General features: G+C 40.1%; 1 protein-coding gene across 1 annotated transcript in view; it reads right to left on the minus strand.

Annotated features, from left to right (window-relative positions):
* FAM189A1 (family with sequence similarity 189 member A1) overlaps window positions 1-7,315 on the minus strand; it is a 413,737-nt gene that overhangs the window by 248,689 nt on the left and 157,733 nt on the right. The gene's annotated exons all lie outside the window — the stretch shown is intronic.

A 7,315-nucleotide genomic window follows, 5' to 3' on the forward strand; every position in this document is an offset into this window, starting at 1 on the left:
AAGATACCCCTTTCCATCCTGTGGATTACAAATATTGTTTACCAAAGGCTGAGTACTCCATCACAGAATTTAAAGGGGCCCAACACATGCAGACTTTGGGAGTGTGTAGAATTCCCACTGGCCAGTGGTTAGCTAGAACCTATAAGACCTAGATAGGCTATTATAGTCATATTGCTTTTAGATAATTGTTGAACAGTCTTGCTGTATTGTGTAACTGACAGTGTCGTTCACCACTCGCTCAGTGCATTTCAGGCAAGGCCTCCCACTGGTGGGTAAAGTGAACGAACACCAATGCTGGTTTAATCTGCTGAGCGATTGTATCATATCATTGCATTTGATATTGTTATCCTGTTATTCAGTTTATCTTTTTCCAGGGCTTATTGCTAGTTTAATAAAGCCCATGCAAAAGTATAAACGGTGTATTGGTGTTACTTGGGTCCAGGTGAGGGTGAGTCATCACTGGTGTGGGACAGAAGGCCCGTATATTACAGTGGCCCTTGCGGGGGTAGCGCTACATACACATGAAAAAGAAAAAGACATATGCAAGAAAGGGATAAGAGATGACGAAAAGAAGGGAACTAAGAAATATGGGATAGAGAAAAAGAGACAGAAGGGAAGGGACAGGAAAGGAAAAAGACATATGAGATAGACAAGAGATGACAGAAAGAGGAGAGTTAAGGGAGGTAGGATAGGGAAAGAGAGAGAGAGAGAGAGAGAGCTGGTTAAAAAAATGGAAAGTCAATTTCTCTCAAATGCTTCTACTTACATTTTTCACTAGACCATGTTTAATAGCTGTTAGTTTGATGGCTGTTTAAGTGCACAAGGCGAGCATGGCGTGCATGTCCAGCGAGATGAATCCGTTTTGTTTGGTGTTTTTCTTATTAAGCTAATTGCGAATGATTCGTAATCCTGACAGCTGGAAATAGTGTGTCGCACTGAAATGCATATTTTACAGAGAGATTAAGTTCAGGTCAAAACCTGGTTTAAATTGCCATAGCTTAAACAGATCCCTGTGCCCTAATAAAGAGGCCTACACCAGGCTTGAGCTGGAGTGCGATTCAAGGCATTATTGAATATTGTGCATTTAAATGAACTATTTTATGCATGATATAGAACGACTACTAATGTTAAATGAAATTGGATTCATCAGCTTTAATAAGGGGAATACCAAGAGATGTGAAACAGAAAAGGCTGAAATTGAAAACAGCATGCAACTGATTAAGTGGAAACAAAGATATAATGAAAAATTGAAGGACCGCATGAAAGAATATGTTAGATTATATTGGTTTTCTTTCAGACTGGCAGATCTAGGAGGTCCACTTTAACAAACCAAATTTGGCTTTTATTGTTTTAAACTCTCTGTATATTTTTTAAATGTCTGATGGTTCATAGAATGCTATTTACTTAATATTGAATAAGTACATTCATATTGACAGCATCAGTTCTTGGGCTGGTTACAAAAATAAAAAAATAACAAACTGATGGCTCCTACTATGGTTGATTGAAGCAGGATATTTAATGTTTCATCACGTTTTGAGTCCCACAATGTGCCTTTCTATCCCTAGATATCCTCAGTCTTCCAGGTTGACTGACACTGGGCACACCCTGAGGCACTGTCACCAGGTCACCATGATAATGTAGAGGGCCTTGTTGATATCTTTACATCAGTGCTGCTTTTTGCACTCATGAGGATCGCCCATCACTGGAAAAAGATTGAATGAGGAAGAGGAACATGTGCATCATGTGACCAGCCTGAAGGCATCAGAAAAAGCTAAGTGTAAAATAATGCAAAAAATACAGTCCTGGGGAGCAATGGGAGGAAGGACGGGGTGGTCTGGAGTTGGGATATAGGAAATTGATGGCCCAATAGGAATGTGAGGGGGCAAGCTGACAACTATGCAGAAGTACTGGAACTTTGTCTGTCAAATTGCCACTATATTTGGTTGTATCTGAAGGCTTTTTAAATCTGTTGTATCAGCAGCATTTTTATAACGGGTATAGTTGAACTCTGGGAAAAAACACTTAACTCCAGTTTCAGTGGGGCTACCCCTGCACTGCAAGGTTTAACTGCTCATTTAGGTCTAGTGTACCTAGCAAAAATACTTTTACTTACCTGATTGCCACTCCCTCCAGGCTACAAAACCAACACCCACAGCCTTTTTGCCCACTATGCACCAGCAGCTGGAGGCCCACTGACATCATCAAGTACAATGCAGGGCCCCTAGCCTTGCATTATACATAAAGCACTGTGGGAAAGTCCACAAGCCAGAGTGTAGGGGAAACGAGGTGATTGATGAGTGCCAGAGGAGTGGGAATCAGGTATGTAAAACTAAATTTTCCCAATACCCTAGACCCAAATAAGCATTTAACTCTTGCAGTGGGGAGGATAGCTCCACTGCAAGGTGAGTTTTGTGGTTTCCCCAAAGTTAGGCTTTAAAACTAGAGGCAACAAACACAGGGAACGTTGTACCTCCTGTAGACAAAGGGATACTGTAATCCCCATTTAGTGAAGAAGTTACTGTAAGGCACATTTAGCTCATGTAGGATGTTACAGCCTTTTCCTGTGTACAGGAGATGCCATCTTACATTTTTAGTGCCACCAAGTTTGACAGGTTTGATAATGTATGCTTGTATAGCGTGTATATGTTTGCCGTCTTATTTTTAGCTCCCATTGGTTTAATAGTTCTGATTCAGATTTTGATTATTAGTTTTAAAAAGCTGTTAGATGTCTCCACTTATTCCATTTGGAAAATTAGCAGTGGACTCGTGAAAACATACCCAGGATAGAAACACTGTCTACAAAGCAGTGGTAGGGTGTTCTTCACAAGCTCTTTAGCTCTGCATGTCGTAATGCTAACATCTGTAAAATACTGCATTGCATATAACACACTTATAATCACTCTTAAAACTATTTCACATCACAGTATATTTGAGATGGACAAAATCCTGTGGGATAGCTATAAAAGTTTGTCTGCACAATTGTATACTGTAAAGAATTTAGAGAGTCAGAAAGGAAATGATTGCAGAACTGAGGTTGCTCTGCTGTTTAAAGGACTTCGAGTGTGTTAAGAATTGGTGCCTGGCCAATACACTTTACTAAATATAAAACATGGAGGCCTCTGGGTCTACTACCTCATTTGTCTGCTGGACACAGTTATTCTAGCACACTGAGAAATGTAACGATTTTTACCTGACTTTACTCACAAGGGGCCAGCAATTGTATTTCTGCTGGAACTGCATGTTATATTTCTGTAGTTAACTTGTTGTCTTCAGGATTACATGGGTTTTTCCTGTATTTTCTCTTTCGAATAGTCACAGGGGCTCTCCCTTAAAGTTAAATAATGTTTAAAAGGACTGCAGGGTAAATATGCTTGATATATTTATATACTCCAAGCTATTGCTTCTTATGCACTGTAGAGAAAAGAAGTGATCCAATTAGTTTGATAAGTCAGAAATGGCTCCCATCTCCAGATGGGACACTTTAAAGCAATTCTTTCTTATTCAGCCAACGTAACTCTTGAAGAGAGCAAAGATCAGTTGTGTGGGCAGCAGGACAGAAGGTTATTAAACCTGCCATATCTTTAAAACAACAAATACACCTTTAGACATGTTTAGTAATGACAATCTACAAACAGATACTTCTAGATAACAGCATGCTTTGTGTTCTTTGCATACCTTATTATACCTTATTTCTCTTTTTCTTCTCCAGTCTTCTGAAAGTGCCATGTTTACTAAGGGCAGATTACTAGCTCTCCTTTTACTTCCTGGATTTCTGGCACATGTAACTAGACATGTCACTTGGACATGTGACCATGCACATCATCTCAGGGGAGGAAAATGTCTTTCCCTGAGATCTCCTGAGATTACAGATGAGATTTCCCAGCAATGCACTGCTGATGACAAGGCAATCCTAGTTTGCATTGCGTTGGCAAACTGAAGTAATTTTGCCCTTTCAAAGCAGGAAGTGAATGCTCTGCAAGTCTAAGGGGTTGATTTACTAACCTTATAAACACACCACGAACGTGTATACACCTCTGCAGTGTGTTCCCTCCCAGCATGATCTATGGGTGGAATCTAAACACCTTTGTAATGTGTACACACCCAGCAGGTGTGTTGTGCAAAGCCCTGAAGGAATTCCAAGGTGATGTTGGGTAAATTAGCTCTATGTTGTGTTGCTTGCGTTGATGAATGCAAGGAATGTAAATGCATGAGCTAACCATTTTTGTCTAAACTGTGAAGCAGCATTATATATGCATCATGTGCATGATTTTTCCATATATGGCATTAGTGGAAATATGATTTTAGAGACTTTTTGGTTGATAAATACGTTTTGCTGTGTGAAAATCACACACACCTGGTGTGTGTGTGTGTTTAGGTTAGTAAATCACCCCCTAAGTATCAAAATCACAACATTGTATACCTGACATTATATATGATGATTAATAATATAGACGAGAGTTGCATTGGTAGAATTTGATTTTCAGTGTAAAGGTCTGAATTAACTAAGTTTGTTACAGACAGGCCTTTTTTAAAAACTATTTAATCATTGAGCTTTAAAATGAAACTCCAGAATCTTTTTTTAAGCTTTGAATAGAGTAAGGAATGGTCAGAACTTGTATTAATTGCTGTCTGCGTCACCAGTGAGATTTGCTCTCACTTCCTGCCATAGAGACCCAGTTTTTCCCCAACAGGAACAAAGACAGCAATACAAATCTGACAGAGGTTCTAAATTGTCCCCACTCTACTTAAAAAAGTGCTTTTATATCTGTCTACACCCCCACTGGAGGGCATCTGCTCAATTTCTCTTTAGATGACCAGGCAGAAAGTGAAGGGAAATCTACTCAAAAATACACTAGTAGAAGTTAAAACCCCTACATATGGTTTTATCCCTTCCCTATTACATCCAGAATGTAAAAAAAAAAAAAAATGGTTGTGTTTCAATTTCATTTGTTTGGACATAAAATGGTTTTTAATTGGTTAGCCTAAAGGTGTGTTTTTTAAAAAAAAGCTAAGCAGTATAATTTGCACTGTAAATTTATATTTATAATTGATATATCTGTGACCAGTAACTGCCTATAGTAGTTGGGAGTATTAAATCGATCATCTGGAAGAGGTGCTCAAAGTGAAAATCTAGATATGATGTGCACTTAATCAATATAAATTCTCTAACCCCTCCCCCCTACCTGTCATGGGCAAAGCTGTGCTTCCATTTGCTACTCCAGTAACCCCTGTAAACTATACCCTTCCCAAGGTGTGCAAAAGCATACAGTGAGTCAGGGACATACCCTCCTAAGTTCTGTGAAAGCTATGGATGTAATGCATATAGACCATACTTGAACTGACATTGCTGGTAGGTAATAGAAGGATTGTGTTATATAAAGTAAGACAACAGTAACATTCACTGCAGCATATACTTATCCTGTACTTGGTTCTATAATGTCACTAAGCCCAGTTGAGTAATAATATTTATAAATGGTTGCCTGGGTGTGGGTGTGGGTGTGTATATATAGCCATTACTTTTCTTTTGTTTTAGAAAGAGTAGGGAATGGTATTTCTTTTGCTGTCTGTGTCCCACATGGGAGATTTATCTATGTTTTCTGTCTGGAAAATTCAACAATAAATTAGAGGAAATGTCCCAAAAGTGAGAGGACTGTTGTCTCCGAAACTTTTGTCACAACTGGATGACTTACCCTTACGACAACAATGGTCACCAGGACAATAACAAAAAATTGCATTTATAAACAGGGTTATTCACAAAAGGGTGAAGAGTTTGGAGAAGGCAGGAGAAGTGAACAATCTAGGACAACATAGATGAACTGGAAAGTGAGCTGAATTGGAGAATTTTGCAAAATCAGCTATTTTGACCTAGATTGTTTACTTCTCCTGCCTTCTCCAAACTCTTCACCCTTTTGTGAATAACCCTGATAGACTTCAACGTTTAAGAGTGAGCACAAATTGGTTATTGTTCAACTTATATTTCAGTGTTTCTTTTAATTTAAAGTTCAGAACTTGTATGAACTAGGAAGCTTCAGTTCACAAATAGTTTTGGAAATCTTGTTAAAAGTTTGTGAACTTTGTGCCAAACCCCATTGAAGTCTATGGGAGGTTAATCTTGTTTCTAAATGTCAGCTATTTGTCACTAGCAAGCTGTTACCAAAGAAGTCATAGGAAGCTGGGCACTGTCATGGGTGACATGCAAACCTCATTTATATAGAGGTCTATTCATGAAGCAGCCGAAGGATCTAGCCGTAACTTCAGCCGATCCTTCGCCTAGCTTCGGTCCCAGGACCCCTTCGGTTCAGTAGAACCGAAGGGCTGCTGTACGGGCTATTCACAATAGCCTGTACAGCTCCCGAACTTAGCTGAGCGGCTCAGGCGAGCCGAAGGTATATGCCTCGGCTTGGCTGAGCCGCGCTGAAAGCCGACAGCCTGCTTCTGACAGCTGGGCGGAGCCAGCCGTGATCTTACGGCTGGCTCCGGTCACTTGCAGAGAGATCAGCGTCCCTGGTTACCCACCCTCTGCTGCAGTTCTCCATCAGGTCCATCAGCAGAGGGCGGGTGCAATGCTAGTTTACTATTGGCTATTGCAAATTGAAATAGCCAATAGGAATCTAGCAATGCATTCCTATGGGCAAAAATTATTATTATTTTTTTCTATTCTGACACGGCTCCGTGTCAGAATAAAGAAAAAAAAAGATAAAGCAGTGTTTCTCTCCTTGGCAGCCGGGAGCGGGAGACTCCCAGAGCGCCCGGGAGAGTTTTTTTTCTTTTTTTTTGACGGCAGCAGATCCGCCGGCTAATAGAAAACTGTTGGGCAGAGCTAGCTGCCATGGCTAGCTCCGCACAATTGTTTTCTATTTACTTTTTTGTACTTTTTAAACTATTTTTCTGTTCTGCTCGGTCCCTCTGATGGACCTAGCAGAACAGCCGAGCCTAATGCCGCTCGGCGGCATTCGGCTATTCATCACTGCTGTTCAGGATCTTTAAGAATAGCCCGAAACGGCTGATTTCAGCCCATATGCGGCTGAAATCAGCCGTACCAGCCTGAAGTGAATAGCGGAACAGCGTTCGGCTCACTTCGCTTTAGGTCGGTCATTCACTCAGCTGCCTAAGGCAGCTGAGTGAATAGACCCTATAGTCTCTATAGATCCACATGCTGCTGCTTGTTATAATGTTAGCATAACTTCAATGATTATTACTTGCCTTCGACTGCTTTTAATTCTAGATTCGTGACAATAGCCTATGTGATAAAACAGCTATTCTTAGAGAAATGTGCAATGAAAAAAATCTATTATCACTTAAAATATTTATATTC

The sequence above is a fragment of the Nanorana parkeri genome, unplaced genomic scaffold, assembly GCF_000935625.1.
Source record: "Nanorana parkeri isolate BGI_ZX_2015 unplaced genomic scaffold, ASM93562v1 scaffold82, whole genome shotgun sequence".
Taxonomy (NCBI): domain Eukaryota; kingdom Metazoa; phylum Chordata; class Amphibia; order Anura; family Dicroglossidae; genus Nanorana; species Nanorana parkeri.